The sequence below is a fragment of the Mobula hypostoma genome, chromosome X1, assembly GCF_963921235.1.
Source record: "Mobula hypostoma chromosome X1, sMobHyp1.1, whole genome shotgun sequence".
Taxonomy (NCBI): domain Eukaryota; kingdom Metazoa; phylum Chordata; class Chondrichthyes; order Myliobatiformes; family Myliobatidae; genus Mobula; species Mobula hypostoma.
In genome coordinates this window covers 14,985,448-15,003,087 of record NC_086128.1, presented here as the reverse complement: position 1 = coordinate 15,003,087, position 17,640 = coordinate 14,985,448, and the positions used below count along the sequence as shown (strand labels likewise).

At 38.8% G+C, this 17,640-nt stretch overlaps 1 protein-coding gene across 12 annotated transcripts in view; it reads left to right on the top strand.

Moving 5' to 3' along the window:
* pym1 (PYM homolog 1, exon junction complex associated factor) overlaps window positions 1-17,640 on the top strand; it is a 125,604-nt gene that overhangs the window by 72,152 nt on the left and 35,812 nt on the right. For 9 of the 12 annotated variants that reach the window (XR_010016512.1, XR_010016510.1, XR_010016509.1 and 6 more), the window contains exons 5-9: window positions 123-621; window positions 937-1,056; window positions 1,198-1,373; window positions 2,756-4,487; window positions 15,014-15,471. The gene's annotated coding sequence lies outside the window, so the exon portion shown is untranslated. Of the gene's footprint in view, window positions 1-122; window positions 781-936; window positions 1,057-1,197; window positions 1,374-2,755; window positions 4,488-15,013; window positions 15,472-17,640 lie in introns of all 12 variants that reach the window. The other 3 variants (XR_010016506.1, XR_010016503.1, XR_010016502.1) reach the window with 3 other exon arrangements.

The window sequence follows — 17,640 nt, the reverse complement described above, 5'->3', positions numbered from 1 at the left end:
ATATCATGAGTTTTGAATGTATTGGAACTGAGTCCAGTTAAAAGGATCTTGCCCGTGGCCTGATTGAAAGCAGCTCCCATGATATGTTGAAATGGTGAACTTACTTTTCTATCTTGCTGTAGGATGTGATATTACAGACAGTGGGATGAAAACAGCTGAAATAAATTCTCCAAAGAACATCAGGAACCTGTTCAATGGAGCTCCATAAAGTCCTTGATGCCACAGTTGCTTGAAGAAATGTCAACATATACCCGTTCATGGCCATTAAATGCTGGCATGTGAACTGAGTTAATTGAGAAACCAGATCTCCAGTAAGGAATCTGAAGTTTTGGATGCAATATTTGATACAGGGTGATATTGGTTGAGATGTTGAATACTTATGAATCGTCTGGGGGGAAAAGAGAAAGGGGCCACTGATGAATGCTTTTGGGAATATGTAACTTCGATGGTTATATAACATGGAGAACACCATATGGAAGGTTGCAGCACTGCTGATCTCTGAATCTTAACAGCCAACCACAGGATACAAATCTGATAATGAATTCCCATGCCAGTACTCGGGAGTAAAACAGGCTTTAGCGTCAATGGAGGAAAGGACTATTTCTTTGGGGGAAAAATCTGGTAAGTACTTTCAATGCAGGAGGTTCACACCCTGATGACGATCATTGTGAAGCAGCAAGGAGAACGATCTTGTATCCATGGAACTGCATTGCAGCAAAACTCAGGAAAATCTGACAGGGAGACAGGAGGTGAAGAAAATTTGGATGAGTAAAGGTTGAAGTGAGTGGTTCTCAGTGACAATTTCTTGCTCTATTTCCTGGCATTAAGGAGAATTACCTGCCTCAAATGTAAAAGTTTTGTACTGATTACCTTTCACAGCTGTTCATTGTGTTAGGAACAGAATTCTAATCTGCACAAGTCCCATTTGTTTTGCAGGATTCTAAGTATGGAGAATGACCAGACAAGTAGTTAATACATGGAGTGCTGGAGACAGAGGAACACGCAAGACCTGAGCTGAGTGACATCTCAGCACTGTGTTGGGCGTACATAAATGAGGTGATCTAACAGAAGTGTATGAAATTGTAAACAGTATGGAGAATGTAAATCTAGGGAAGTTAAACTAAACCGAGAGGAAGGGGGTAAGAAGGTCAAACAAATGGAAGTATAAGTCTAGTAACAATGTTTCTTTTTATGCAGCAAGCTATTGACACTTGGATGGAATTCCCAAATGGAATAGTGGCAGTGAGAACCCTGAAAGCAAGAAACATGGGATAACGAAGGGACTGCAACATCTTTCTGGATGGATGGACCGGGACAGAGCAATTGTCTTTCCTCAGCTATTCTACAAACTCAGCTTGCTTGTACGATTCCAGGTTTGAGGGACTTGAGTTACCTGTAGAGACCAGAATAGCTGGGGTTATTCTTGGAGCAGAGGAAGCTGCAAGGGGATCTGATATTTAAAATCGTGAAGGGTAGACAAAGTGAAACTGTTCTCATTGGCAGATGAGTCACGAATCAGGGTACATAAAGTGAAAAGGGTGGGTAAAAGAACCAAAGGTGACATGAGGAAAATCTTTACACAGCAAATGATTGGGATCTAAATGCACTCCTGGGGTATTAGTGCAAGGGGATTCAATCATAGCCTTTAAAAAGGAATTCGATAAGTATCTGAAAAGAAAGGGCTGTGGGCAGAGGAAGGGAAGTGAGATGAGGTGAAAAAGCCAAATGGCCTCCTTACATGCTATAGCTATTCTGTGATTTTCTAAGTGAGTGGCTCTTAAGTTAGCAGAACTTACTTGCTGCTAGGCCAGGGCTTTAGTTGTGCCCATCCCTATTTAGCCTGAAGAGCGTGTCCTGGAACTGATACAAGCCATTAAGCGATTAAATAGAGGTTCATAAATTAATTGATTTTAACTTTTACTTAACAATACAACTGTTTATGTCATACTTGAGCTCCACAATTTTTAGGTTGGTGTGCCTAAAATAGCCTGAAACAGTCAGTCAGTTTCAGCTGTCATAGTTGTGTGACACTCCTCCAGCCTCACTTCATACACGTCAATCTATCTGCACCAACCTACAACTCTTGGAGCCTCTCGGCAATCCAACATACAATCTGCCATGTATCTGTCCACCCATACTAGACGAAAGAAGCATGTTCATCCATTAGGCCAGACCTCATAATCATTCTGGAACAAAACTTGCCTTCACATAAGCAGAATATATTTTGCTTGAGCTTCAATTAATTACTTAGATGGCTTACCAATCCTTTCCAGCTCATAAATACCTCACAATTGATGTGGGAGAGTTTTGGTTTGTGAAGATAGAAAACAAATGATAATGATTTAAGAGTCCATCTGTGCTTAAATAAAAACTGAACTGAATTTCAGAGGCACAAACAGACGTGAAGAGCCAGTTGTTTCAAGTATTTTAGTCAAAAATAATGACATTGTTATGGAAATGAAACTGGAAAATTCATGATCTACAAAGGCATCCAGGTCCTTTAATTGAGAAAGAAGCATGTTTCTATCTTATGTGCTCTTCTGCTGTCACTGAGCTTACTAGAGCAGTTCCTTAAGTTCCAGCTGAGCTTGCTCTTGGCCTCACATGAAGTTCACACTTGAGTTTTATCCAGCAAAGTACAGTAAGCAATAAACTAGTGCATTTGGTTTATTATAGGGCTCCTGTCTCTGAAACAACTAAACAGCTCATATGACCTGATGAAATGATGAACTTGTATTTGTTTGTTTTGCTGTAGGGTGATGGCTATTGCTATTGGGGACAAAGCAGCTGAAGGATCTGCAGCACATCTCCAGAGAACACTGGGAACCTGTTCGCCAGAGCTCCATCAAACCTCAAGACTTCAGTTGCTGGGAGAAATTTATTTGTTCAATCATGATAAATGCTGATGTGTCAACGATGGATTAATCTCAGAAACCAGATCTCCAGATCCCTGGAGTTTGGATGCATTGTTTGATTGGTTGGCATATTGAATATCTGTCAGTCGTCTGGGGGGAAACAGAATGGGGCCACTGATGGATATCATTTATTGGAATGGATACCTTTCCAGGATACATATTGTTTCACACTACCATGAAGACCACAGTGGTTGTTGTTGCAATACATTTGATGGCTGAATCATAACAGCTAACAACTGGAGACAACGCATTCTCAGGATGGATTCAATTCCTGTACTGCAGAGGGAAGAGGCATTGATAACGATCAAGAAAAAGAGTTTGTTTCTCCACAGGAGCTATTTCCTTACTTATTATTTTCCTTATTTATTTTCTCCAGGTGGGATGTTCCTTCCATCAGTCGAGCCACTTGATCTTCTGCAAGAGCAGTAGCTGAAAGCTAAAATGAAGAGTGATTCGAGCTAACATTCTCTCCAGTTGCAGAGGAGGTCTCTTCACTTCTAGCTGTACCTATTCCTGACCGTACCTAAAATTTATTTATTCATAGATTCAGGCCCTTCCAGTCCTTCCGGTCCAACAAGCCACGCTGTCCAGTAACACAGCTATTTAACACTAGTACAATTTACATTGACTAATTAACCTATTACCTGGTACATTTTTGAAATGTGGGAGGAAACTGGAGCACCCGGAGGAAACCGACGCGGTCATGGGGAGAATGTACAACCTTCTTACAGGCAGCACCGGAATTGAACTCCGAATTCTGATGCCCCTACCTGTAATAGCGTTGTGCTGATCTCCACGCTACTGGGGCACCCTATATTAAGACAATGCAGAAAGACCACTTATAGGGCTGCTGCCTCTGGTATGGTTGAAGGCAGCTCATCTTACCTCTCAAGATATTGATCTTGTCTCTTTCTCTTGTTGCAGGTTGATGGCTCTTGAGAATGAGGACAAAGCAACTGCAACACTTCTCCAGAGAACACGAGAAATCTGTTCACCAGCGCTTCTTCCAACTTCACTACTGCAATTGCGTGGAGAGATGGTGAGATCTACTTTTGATAAAATGTTATCAAACTGAACATTAACTTTGTTTCCTATCTCCACAGATGCTACCTGGCCTGCTGTGTATTTCCAGCATCTTCTGTTTTACTACCCAAGATTTATTCGTTTGTGGATGACAACTACAGGCTCATCAACAGAGAGAAATCGTGTTGTTTGGATGCAATGTTTGAAACAAGATTATGTGTGCATGTTGATTTTGTTAAAGTGTTAGACTGTCAGTCGTCTGGGGGGATAATAGAAAGGGGCCATTGATGGATATCGTTATTGGGTTGGATACCCTTCTGGAAAATGTATTGTGGATAATTTTACACTGCGGAGAAGACCACAGCAGAGGTTGTCGCAACATGTTTGACCTTGGAAACTTAACAGCCAACAGCAGGAGACAACTGCATTTAGTGCCATTGCTTGAAGGCCAGAGGGATTCGTGAATAGGCTTCAGTGTTAATGGAGAAAAGCGTATTTTTTTCTCATCAGAACATGAAGTCATCTTTTTGTTAAAACGAAAAAAAGATGGTAAGTGTGAAAAGTGATGGTGCGAGAAACTTGAAACATGATATTACTGATCTAAATTTGGAACAGGCTTCATTCTAGACCTCAACCCCAACCATGTGTGCTGTGGAGAATGGAGGAGTCCAACTTTGGTTATGGCCTAGTACACTCACACTTGCTCACTTTACATTCTGAGTTATGAACACAGCGTTGAAGGGCAGTCCTAATCTAATCATTAGAATCTCCTTCTTTGTTACAGACCATTAATTGGTTGGTTTATTATTACTGTCACATGTACCAAGATACAGTGAAGAGATTTTGTTAGCATGCTATCCAATCATACATAACGTACATATCCTTCCATACATAACTATGAGAATAGGTTAAGTGACCTTGGCCTTTTCTCCTTCGAGCGACGGAGGATGAGAGATGACCTGATAGAGGTGTATAAGATGATGAGAGGCATTGATCGTGTGGATAGTCAGAGGCTTTTTCCCAGGGCTGAATTGGCTAACACGAGGGGGCACAGTTTTAAGGTGCTTGGAAGGAGGTAAGTTTTTCACACAGAGAGTGGTGGGTGTGTGGAATGCACTGTCAGCGACGGTGGTAGAGGTGGATACAATAGAGTCTTTTAAGAGCCTCTTAGATAGATACATGGAGCTTTGGAAAATAGAGGGCGATGCGGTAGGGAAATTCTAGGCAGTTTCTAGAGTAGGTTACATGGTCGGCACAACATTGTGGGCCGAAGCGCCTGTAATGTGCTGTAGATTTCTATGTTTCTATGTTATACTGAGGTAGTAAAATGAAAACAAAATGCAGAATATAGTATTAACAGTTACAGAGAAAGTACTATGCAGCTAGAAAAATGAAGTGCAAGGGTGACGACCAGGTTGATTGAGAGATTAGGAATTCATCTTTTAGCACATAACTATGGATGTTGCGTCCCAGCTGTCTATGTGATATGCAAGGCGTGGCAGTACAATATCTAGAGCAAGCTGTTGCCCATGCAGTAGGCTTCCCATCTCCACGCAGCTGATGACTCCAAATCAATGGCAGAGACCAATACAGTTTGGCACCAGTGGCATTCCAGGAGTTGCCAGTCAGCATTGAATTCAATGTAGGACTGCCTTCGGGACTCCAGGTCTGGAATTTTCCTTGGGGTTTACTCCAATAACTTCCCCATGAGTGGGTATAGCTGTCACAACCACGGATTCGGCAGCGCAGTAGATACGGCAATTGCGGTTGTGTATTTGCACTTGTCAGCTAATTATTATTTAATTGTGTTAGTATTTAACTCCATACTTGTCATCATAGTGCTTGTCAAGACTTGGAAAGAGCACAGCAACGGTTCGCTGCCTGTTTGTATTTGGCCTTCCCTGAGAAATTGGACTTTCGAGTCAACTGACTGTGTAGACTACTGGTATTCGTTTAATGTTTAGATGTTCTTTTCAGCAGCTGTGCAGGCTTCGTTTTCCATTTGAGAGTTTTAGTTAACGGCCCTGTTTGGCCTAGTGCTTATTGTTTTATTTTCCCTTTAACACTGTTCGCATTAAAGTCTGTGAACTATCGACCTGCTTCAGTGTCTCTCACTCCGCACTTGGACCATATCCGAACCTGGTAACGGCAAGTCTCGACCACCAGCAGAGAGAGAGCAGCTGATCTTGGCCGTGAGATTCATTGGTCGGGTAGGAGACAAGTTACAGGCAATAGAATCTGTTCTCAGTGAAGTTACGGAGGCAATGAAGCAGATAACTTCGTGCCGACACCCAGTCTCACTTGGAGGAACAGGTATCATCCTGAGCCGCAACTGTTCAAACAATCGGACTTAGGTATCTGCGATTTCTACACTCATGGCCTCCGTCCACGAACTTACTGTGAACAGCCAGCATCAATTGATAGCCATTAACGTTCTCACCAACTCAATTCTGCTGCCCTGATGATCTCTGCTACTAATGATCCCGCTCCCGTGCCAGGACCAGATCCGACTCCTATGACCGTACTGGAACCCAGTATTCCACCACCAGGCAGATATTCTGGTGATCCTGATGGTTGCAGGAATTTTATTACCCAATGCGAGCTGACATTCCAAGCCCAGCCCGGCTGTTTTGGTGATGATGCGCGATCAATCTTCTTGATGAACCTCCACTCAGCCTGTTCAACGCTTTACGGGAGCAAGGATACCCCGCAGCTCAGTCGTTCCAATATTTCGTGGCGGAATTAAGGAGGGTTTTTGATTTTCCAGTTCGGGGTCAGGAAGCTGCCCACCGACTCTTGGACCTGCGCCAAGGCAGAGGAATGATGAGGGCGTATTGCTGTTACCCGGTTCAGACATGGCCCAAGTGCAGAGTGAGAGACACTGAAGCGGGTCGATAGTTCACAGACTTTATTTCATTTTTAAATCTTTTTATTAATATATAATCTTCTACAGTTATCAAATACAGAAATTCAACAAATTAGTATATATATAATTAATAAAAACATATATATGCTAATGAAAAAAAATTTATAAAAGAAAAAGAAGGAAAAAAGAGAACCCCAGCTAACTAAAAAAACCCACTAACTATAAAACAAAAAAAAGAGAAAAAAAACCCATTAGGAACTAACTCCTGGGGCAATACATCTTACAATCATTTATATATATATATATATAAAAGAAGAAAAAGAAAACAACAACTGCCAAATCACATTTATATAACATAAAATTGGAAGGAAACCATGTAAATTGATTCAAATTAAATGATAATATTTAGTAAAAGAGCCCCACCTTCTCTCAAAATCAAATCGAGGATCAAAAGTTCTACTTCTGAATTTTTCCAAACTAAGACATAACATTACTTGGGAAAACCATTGAGTTAGCGTAGGAGCAGAGGTATCTTTCCACTTCAATAAAATAGCCCTTCTTGCCAACAATGTAACGAATGCAATTACATGTTGGTCTGAAGATGAAATACTCTGAATATGATGCAGAACTATTCCAAATAGAACAGTCAATGTATTAGGTTGTAAATTAATTTTCAAAGCTTTAGAAATTGTAGAAAATAAAGATTTCCAAAAAGATTTCAATGAGGGACATGACCAGAACATATGTGACAAAGTAGCTACTTCATTTTTGCACCTATCACAGTAATTATCTATATTAGGGAATATTTTGGATAGCCTCTCCTTTGTTAAATAATAGCGGTGAACAATTTTAAATTGAATTAAACAATGATTGGCACATATCGAAGAAGAATTAACCATTTTCAGAACTTGCGACCAGTCTTCATTAACAAAAGTCATATTAAGTTCTCTCTCCCAATCTTGTTTAATCTTTACTGAGAGGTTATCATTTTGTAGTAAAAATAAATTATAAATTCTACCAATGGAGCCTCTCACTAAGGGATTCATATTGAAAATAGTATCCAACAAATCAGATTCTTGCATATATGGAAACGTAGAAACATATTTTTGTAAAAATGTCTAACCTGTAAATATTGCAAGAAATGTGTGTGCGAGAGAATATTTATCATTAAAAGACATCAGTTGACCATCACTAAATAAATCTGCAAAAGAACAAATCCCCTTATTTCTCCATAAAAGAAAGATGGGATCAGTAATTGAAGGTTTAAATAGCAAATTTCGAAATACAGGACTAGACAATTTAAATTGTTTGAAATTAAAAGAGTTGTGAAACTGAAACCAAATCCGTAAGGACTGTTTAATAACAGGGTAGAAATTTAAATTAGAAATTTTAGCAAGTTGTTAAGGTAATGGAGCTCCTAACAGTGAAGTTAAATAAAATTGATTAATAGCTTTAAATTCTAAATCAATCCAAGCTGGTTTTTGGTTCTTATCGAGCCAATATAACCAAAGACATAATTGTTGAATATTAACAGCCCAATAATACAATCTTAAATTAGGTAGCGCGAGTCCACCTTCTTTATTAGATTTTTGTAAATGAAACTTATTAACTCCTGGTTTTTTATTATTCCAAATAAAGGACGAAAAAGTAGAATCAATTTGATCAAAAAATTTTTTGGTTAGAAAGATAGGTATATTTTGAAAAATATATAAAAATCTAGGTAAAATCATCATTTTCACGGCATGAATACAACCTATTAAAGAAAGTGTAAGAGGATTCCACCTAGAAAATAATTGTTTCATAGAATCCAATAAAGGAACTGCTTAGCTTTATAAAGATCTTTTTTTTTATAATGATAATACCCAAATATTTAAAAGATCTCACAATTCTAAATGGAATATCCTTATATATATAAAACAGGAACATTTAAAGGGAACAATTCACTTTCATTTAAATTAAGTTTATATCCTGAAAATTTTCCAAAATCATTTAATAATTCCAAAAGATTAGGAATAGATTCTTCAGGATTTGAGATATAAACCAAAAGATCATCTGCATAAAGAGAAATCTTATATATGGTCCCATTTATAGAAACACCATAAATATTTTTAGCTTCGCGAATTGTTATAGCCAAAGGCTCCAGTGCGAGATTAAATAATAAAGGACTTAATGGACACTTTTGTCAAGTACCTCATGAAAGTAAAAAAAGAGAGACCTAAGATTATTAGTAATGACGGTAGCAATAGGGTTCTTATAGATCATTTGAATCCACTTATTAAAATTATTACCAAAGCCAAATCTTTCTAATACATTAAACAAATAAGTTCATTCAACTCTATCAAATGCCTTTTCTGCATCCAGAGAAATAACACATTGGGGTGTTTTGGATAATGGGGACTATATAATATTCATAAATCTCCGAACATTAAAAAAAGAGTAACGGCCTCCAATAAAGCCTGTTTGATCCATAGAGATAACTTTAGATAAAATGTTTTCCAAACGGTTAGCCATTATCTTGGAAAGAATTTTAGCATCCACATTTAATAGCGAAATAGGTCTATAAGGTGAGCATTCAGTAGGATCTTTATCTTTCTTCAGGATTAAAGAAACAGAAGCTTCATAAAAAGAAGAGGGTAAATTACCTTTCTCAAAAGATACATGAAATATTTCCATAAGGTATGGAGAAAGTAATTTTTCAAATTTTTTGTAAAATCCTACCGAATAACCATCGAGTCCAGGAGCTTTACCTAATTGCACTGACCATACAGCTTTCTGAATTTCATGCTCAACAATTGGAGCATCAAGGGTCTGTTGACCTTCAGCAGTAATTTGAGGAAATTTAATTTTATATAAAAAAGCTTTCATTTTAGAGGGATCTGCTGGAAGCTGAGATTTATAAAGATCGGAATAAAAATCCTGAAAGATATTATTAATATCATCATAATTATTTACTATATCTCCATTATCTTTACGAATCTTTAAAATTTGTCTTTTAGCTTTAGCAGCCCTTAATTGGGAAGCTAATAGCCTATTATTTTTATCCCCAAAAATATAAAACTGATTTTTTAATTTAAGCAAATATCCTTCAATAGGATAAGTTAATAATAAATTATATTGTGATTGTAGTTCCACTCTTCTCTTAAACAATTCAACGTTTGGAAAGATTGCGTTGAAATTATCTAATTCTTTAATTTGTTTAGCAATTTTATCTAATTCTATTTTTGTCTGTTTCTTCAACTTAGCTAAATAAGAAATAATCTGACCACGTAAATAAGCTTTTAACGTATCCCAAATTACTAACTTTGAGATGTTTCCTGTATTATTAAAGAGAAAAAACTCTTTTATCTGAGTTTCAATAAACTCAACAAAATCTGAACTTTGTAACAAATATTCTGGAAAACGCCAAGGTGGTCTTGTAGAAACAACATCTTTCAAATCAAATATTAAATTTAAAGGAGCGTGATCAGAAATAACAATTGCATTATATTCACATTTCTGAACGTTAAGTAAAAGTCGAGGGTCGGCTATAAGATAGTCGATTCTCGAATATTTATTATGGACATGTGAAAAAAAGGAATATTCTCTATCAGTAGGATGCATATGTCTCCAGACTTTGAATAAACCATAATCAATTAAAAAGGAACGATTAGGGAGTTGATGTCTAAATGATGATTTATCTAACAAGGGATTTAAGAAAATATTAAAATCTCCACCCATTAATAACATATATTCATTTAAATCAGGTAATAGACCAAAAATATCTTAAAAAATGAAGGATCATCAGTATTTGGTCCATATATATTAACCAAATCCATTTTCTTATTGTAAATGATTCCTTTATCAATCAAAAATCTACTATTAATATCAGATATAATATCCTCCTGATTAAAGGGAATACTGGAATCAATAAAAATGGAAACAACCCTAATCTTACTTTGAGAGTTTGCGTGAATCTGAGGATCCTTCCAAAATTTAAAAAATCGATTGTTATCACATAACCTGACATGTGTCTCTTGTACAAAAGTTATATCAGGTTGGAATCGATTAATTAAATGTTTTCTTACGCTTAATAGGATCATTCCAACTTAAAACATTTAACTGTTTAACTAACATCATGAAACTTTATATCTAAAGAAAACAGTTAAACACGTCAGGATAAAGAAATTTTAAATGGCGGTGATAAACGACAATGATAATAATTTGTGTACGCTCCGGAATTCCATAATGGGAATAAAAAATAGAAATAAAAAAAAGGAAAAAACCCACCCAACCTACAAAACCCAGAAATAAGTCGATATTAATCGACGCAAGCCCCAAGAAATGCATAGAAGCAATTCTGAACTCCACCTGCCTAAGTAAAAGGTACAAATTTAAAAACAGTAATCTGTCTCCCTCTCCCGGGTAAACGACTCATTACAGTCAACATACAATCCATTACAATTAAATTAGAAAAAACTGTTAACAGAAATGGCCTTCAATTTAGAAAGTAACCTTTATAACATTAGATAAGAAAAAAAGCACTTCCAAAACAAATTCTTGAAATATTTGCACAGAGGAAAAAACATCACCATCTTTAAATTTTTACATCTAACTACAAAACGTAAAAAAAAACGAATAGTAGTTGAAAGTTCTTAACAAAACCATACAAAGCAAAAAGAAACAATTAAATCATATATATAGCAAACAGAAAGAAATTTTAAATGGTTTAAAATTTCTACAGTCTTCCAATAGATTCCATAAAATATCTTCTAAAGTTAAAACCGTCCAAACCAGTCTATTTCAGAGATAAAGGTACTTTTTAATACCAAGATTTTCGATTCTTCCGATCTCATCATTCCTTATATTGCAAAACAATCGAATAAATGTAAGTCTTTTAAACTTCAGGCTTTGGACTCATCTGGGAGAGAATTAATAAAACACAATACATCGACTGGATCCTCGAAGATATGAACCCGAGTCTTTAGCGAAAAGCCTTAATTTAGCTGGATAAAGAAGGAAGGGATACATCTGTTTTTGAAAGGCCATTTGCATTGCGGTCGCGAATCCAGAACGTTGCTGAACAACTTTGCGTGGAAAACCTTGAAAGAAACGAATCTCAGAACTTTGAAATTTAAACAGTCTTTGTTTTCTTGCCAGTTTAATAATACGGTCTTTGTCTCGAATACGGAGGAAATGCATAATAACATTCCTGTTTTTACCTCCCCTCGGAGCTCCAACTCTGTGGGCTACTTCGATGTCGGGCAATTGTGAAAATGCCTCAGGAAGTAGAGGTTGAAACATTCAGTATGTAAACATTCAGCGAAATAGTCCAGTATATCGGCAGATTCTGATTGCTCTTTCAATCCAACATTTCTAATGTTATAACGATGAGAACGAGTTTCCAAATCAACAATCCGACGTTGTGTTTTTCCCAAATGAGAAGAAATATCAGCCGCATTACGAGTTACTTCTTTAAGATCCAAGCTCAAAGAGTCAATTTTTTCCTCGAAAGGAAGAAGACTTTCTTTTAGTTGAGTTAATTCAGCGACAATAGAGCTCATTTGACTCTCTAATCTATTAACCCAGGCTGGCTCTTCAGAAGCTTCGTCAGTTTTTTTTAGATTTACCATCACCAGTATCAGGAATTTTTTTCGTGCTTCTCAAGGTAGCCATAGTTATAATTATCACTTTGAAAGATCCGACTGAATAAAGTTAAAATTTCAAAGTTTAAGTCGGGAAAGGGAGAATTTGAAAGCAGACAGAAAGACACTGTGTCTTACATGTCCACAGGCAGAAGGTGGAGTCCCGTTCACAGACTTTAATGCGAACAGTGTTAAAGGGAAAATAAAAAAATAAACTCTAGGCCAAACAGGGCCATTAACTAAAACTCTCGAACGGAAAACGAAGCCTACACTGCGGCTGAAAAGAACATCTAAACATTAAACGAATACCTTCAGAGTCAGTTGACTCGACAGTCCAATTTCACAGGCAAGGCCAATGCAAACAGGCAGCGAAACATTGCTGTGCTCTGTCCAAGTCTTGACAAGCATTACAACGACAAGTATGGAGTTAAATACTATCACAATTAAATGATAATTAGCTGATACGTGCAAATTCACAAGCGCAATTGCCATATCTATGGCGCTGCCGAATCTGGTTGTGACAATAGCTGCAAGGCAGCAAAGGTTTGAGATCAGAGTTTTCCTTCTTTTAGATGAGCTGCCAAGCACAGCTGACAAGTCCTATCTGCCCAAAACAATTGGTTTTAAGGAGCTGGTAAACCTGCCTTTGCCCCTTCTTCTTTCAGTAGAGACGGTTCTGCCGAGCTTAGTAGCTAAGCCACATTTGTAGGTCAGGAGCTGGACTTGGTTGTCAGAGGCCATTTGTGGTGTGCACCATTTAATAGGTTGTGGGAGCTAATCCCCATTACCACCCCCAGATATGACAACCTTAATTAGCCGTTAAAGAAGTGATTGAACAACAACAGCCACTCATCATCTTTAATGTGGAGCCAGGTGAAGATGGGTGATTCGCAGGGGTATTCCTGAGCATTTCCTCAGTTAGGCAGCATTACCTGACACTAGAGCACAGATGCTGGAAATTGGAACTAAAAACTGAGACTGATAGAAAACTCAGTAGGTTAGGCAGAGTTAATGTTTCAGGTCAATGATTCGTAATCAGAGCTGAAGAAAGTTCAAAGTACTTTTATTATCAAAGTATGTATTCTATATACAACTTTGAGATTCGTCTCCTTACAGGCAGCCACAAAACAAAGAAACCCAGTAGAACTCATGAAAAAAGACCATCAAACACCCAATGTATAGAAAAATAATCATACCAACAATAAAAGTAAGCAAATAACATTCAGAACTGAAGTTCATGAAAGTGAGTCCACAGCCATGAAGCCAGTCATCACTGCAGCCAATCCAGGAGCCCATTGGTTGCAGGTCACAGCCTCAGATCAGCGCAGAGATGAGTAAACCTGGCAGAGCAGTGAGCTGAGCATCAGCCTGGCAGTCGCTTCCAGCCCTGCCACCCTAGCCTTTTCAATCTGACCGGCACTTGAATCAGCCAAACAGCAGATCATTCCTCACTCTTGGACCTGGGCCCTGCGGCTTTGATACGCTCTTGGGCCTGAAACCCGCCATTTCAATCTGGCCTATACCCGATCTTTCCAATCAATCAAACATTGACTTGTTCTTTGTTCTCGGGCCCGAGGTCCGCCACTTCGAGTCTGCCTAGCCTCAGTTCTGCCGCTTTGAATTGTCTCTAAGTCTACTCCAGCGGCCAAATATTGGCTTGTCCCCCACTCTTGGGCCCAGCCCCACTGCCTCAATTCGGCTTGTACATGCCATGCCGCAACCGCCCTACATCTTCAAGACTTTATTTTGTAGCGCAAAACTGCCAGGTCATACAGGCAGTTCAAAAACTCAACTCCAAAAGGGAAGTTTCAAGTTGTTGATTGCAGTGATCGTTTTCGATAAAAAGTGTGAGTAATAAGGTAGTTAATATTTGTGTTTGCTGCCAGCAAGTCATCGCTGGGCTTCACCAGCATCATCTTAGACCAGAACTGTTAGAGATGGAACAGATTTTAGGAAAGTACAGAGGTAAGGGAAAAATGGGAGGAATAAATAAAAATGAAGGTCTGTGATGAATAGAAGGCAGAAAAGATTAAATGACAATAGGCACAGTGGCACAAGGAAAAAGGAACTTTAATGACAATGTCCTTATTTTCAAGTGCCATTACAATGTACACTGGACAATCTTAAGGTTGTTAAGTGTGTTATAATCATTGACAGTTGTACCACTTAGGATAGCTATTTGGTATCAATGTTTCTGAGTCAAATATCTTGTGTTCAAGCCCAAATCCATTTAAGTACGTATCAAAATGCTAAAAATATGAAGTGAAAACAGAAAACACTAGAAACGCTAATCATGTTAAGCAACATCAATGGAAAAAGAAACGGTAAACGTTTCTGGCCAAAGGTCCTCTCTTGGAATCATCTAATGAATGATCAATGACTTGAAACATTAGCTTTGTTCCTCTCTCCATAGTTGCTGCCTGACTTGCCGAGTGTTCTTAGTATTTTTGTTTCTTATTTGAAGTTTCTAGCGCCTGCAGTTTTCTTTCACTTTTTTGTTTGTAGAATCATGCTGTGAACATTTTTGCTAATCTGCTAACCCAGCTTAGAATAGGAAATGATGAATATCTTTTTTTCCCTTATTGTAGGTTGCCGTCCACCAAACAGCTGGAAGAACCCCAGTAGTTCTTCAAAGAACATCAGGATCCTGTTCCTGAGAGCTCTTGGAAACCTTGTGTTTGCATTCTACTAGAAAAATAGTGAGATTTACTTCTTCAGTGTGGTTAAAATGATGAATGTTTGTGAATCATCTGGGGGGCAAAATAAAGGGGCCACTGCTGGATCTATTTTTGTGATGGATACCTTTCTGGGATACATATATTGGAAAAATTTCTTCTGGCAACCGGAGTGAAGCAATCAATTCTTGAAAATTCAACGACCAGCATCAGGAAGCAGCTTGTATCACATGCTCTCAGGATGGATTTAGTGCCAGAATTCTTTCGGAAGAATTGCAGTCAACAAGCTTCAGTGCCAATGGAGAAAAGAAATCAGATTCTCTTGATCTGTAAAATGATCATTTTGTGGGAACGTATAAGAAAGATCACTGGTAAGTGAAGGAACGATGTGGGAAAAGATTCAAATGAGATGTATTGATTTGTAAATGGAAACAGCATTGAGCGCAGCACAGAATGGGAACAGAGTAGCACAGATCCATTGCTGAGAATCAACCGCTTCATTCTCAGCCAATGTAATGTTTTTTTTCCTGTGAAAGCAATAACAGAATGGACTCAGCTGCAAGCCAATTTTACATTGATCACCAACTAAAGTAACTGCTTAACGCTCACTTATTTTGAAAGTACACACAAGAACTGTGGAGAAAATATCAACCAACCACTGCATGAGAGAACAGTTTCCAAAAACCTTAGAATAAAGAAATAAAAAACCCATCACTCTTTCCCAGTGATAATGGCTCTTTATCTTCCACATAGAAGATAAGAGAGAAAACATTTCATCATTTGCTTCGAAAGAGTAAAAGCATTTTGACTTCTCCCTGAGAGAGAAAAGGAAAGAAAAGTATCTCCCAAGTTTCCAGAGAGGGAGACACAGATTTATCATTTTCAGAGACAAGTAGAGAGAGAGAGTAATCAGTTCACTGCTAGCACTTCTTATATGACGAAACCTGGGTGTGGCAGGAAGTTCAATAGTCTTACTGCCTGGGGGAGAAGCAGTTGCCCATCCTGACAGTTCTTGTCCTAATGCTACAGCACCTCCTGCCTGATGGAAGGGGATCAAAGAGATTGTGGGAGGGTGGGAGCGCGTGGAGCCTCACTCGCCTTAATCTCCTCACAAAGTAGAGACACTGTTGTGCTTTCTTGACCAAAGAGGTGGTGTTGAGGGACCGAGTGAGATCATCTGTTATGTGCAGTCCCTGAAACTTGGTGCTCCTGGCACTCTCCACGGAGGAGCCATGTATGTGCAATGAGGATTGGTCACCCTGCACCTTCCTAAAGTCCACAATCATCTTTTTGGTCTTGTCCATGTTGAGACTCAAGATATTGTGCTCTCACCATTCTAGCAAGCGCTCTACCTCCTCTCTGTACCATCTCATTGTTATTGTTGATGAGGCCAACCACTGTTGTGTCATTACCGAACTTCATGATTCTGTTTGAATTGGATCTAGCAGTACAGTCATGCGCCAGCAGCATGAGCAGCAGTGGGCTGAGCACACAGCCCTGGGATGTGTCAGTGCTCAGTATGATGGAGCGAGAGATGTTTCTGCCTACATGAACTGACTGTGGCCTTTCTGTCAAGAAGTCCAGGATCCAGTTACAGAGAGAGGCGTTAAGGCCCAACGAGGACAGATTACTCGCCAGCTTCTGAGGGATAATCGTTTTAAGTGTTGAGCTGAAGTCAGTAAAGTGCATCCAGGCATAATAGGCACCATTTTCCAAATGAGACAGGATGGAGTGCAGTGTAGAGACCATGGCATCATCAGTGGACCGAAAAGTGAACTGGAAAGGGTCCAATGTAGTAGTAAGGTGGGATTTAATGTGATCCGTAACCAGCCATTCATAGCACTTCAGTTTTGATGATGTCATTGCCACTGGACAGTAGTCATCCAGGTAACTGCTGTCGCCTTCTTGAGCAATGGGATGATGGTGGCGACCTTAAAGCCTGAAGGGACAGTGGACTGTTCCAGAGAGATGCTGAACATGTCTGTTAGAACCTGAGTTAACTGGGCTGCACGGTCCCTCAGCAACCGACCAGTTAAATTATCAGACCCTGCAGATTTACTTGGGTTGACCGTGGCTAGGGTCTTCCTCACATCAGCAGTGCTAGACAGAGTGCCTGCTCCTCAAGGGGAAGGGGTCTTAGTCACCAGCATATTGTTCTGTGCATGGAAATGAGTGTAAAATATATTAAGAATCCATTACTGAAATAATGAGGGTCCAACAAGACTCTTCAAATGAGGCCATATGGATACAGCTAAGAAATAAAAAAGGGGTAATCACTTTGTTTCGTATACAGTACAGTCCTCCCAACAACCATTGCGAGATAGAAGAGCAGATCTGTTGACAAACCTCAGATTTTAACCGGAATCACTTTAGTGGTAAAGGTGTAGCAGGGTGGAATTTTTTTAATGTATCCAGTACTTTTTGAGCCAGTATGTAAATGGTTCTGCTGGAGATGGGGCATTGCTGGACCTCATCTGAGGGAATGAATTTGGGAGCTGGACAAGTAGCTAAGGTCCCTGTGGGTGATAGCAACCATCACT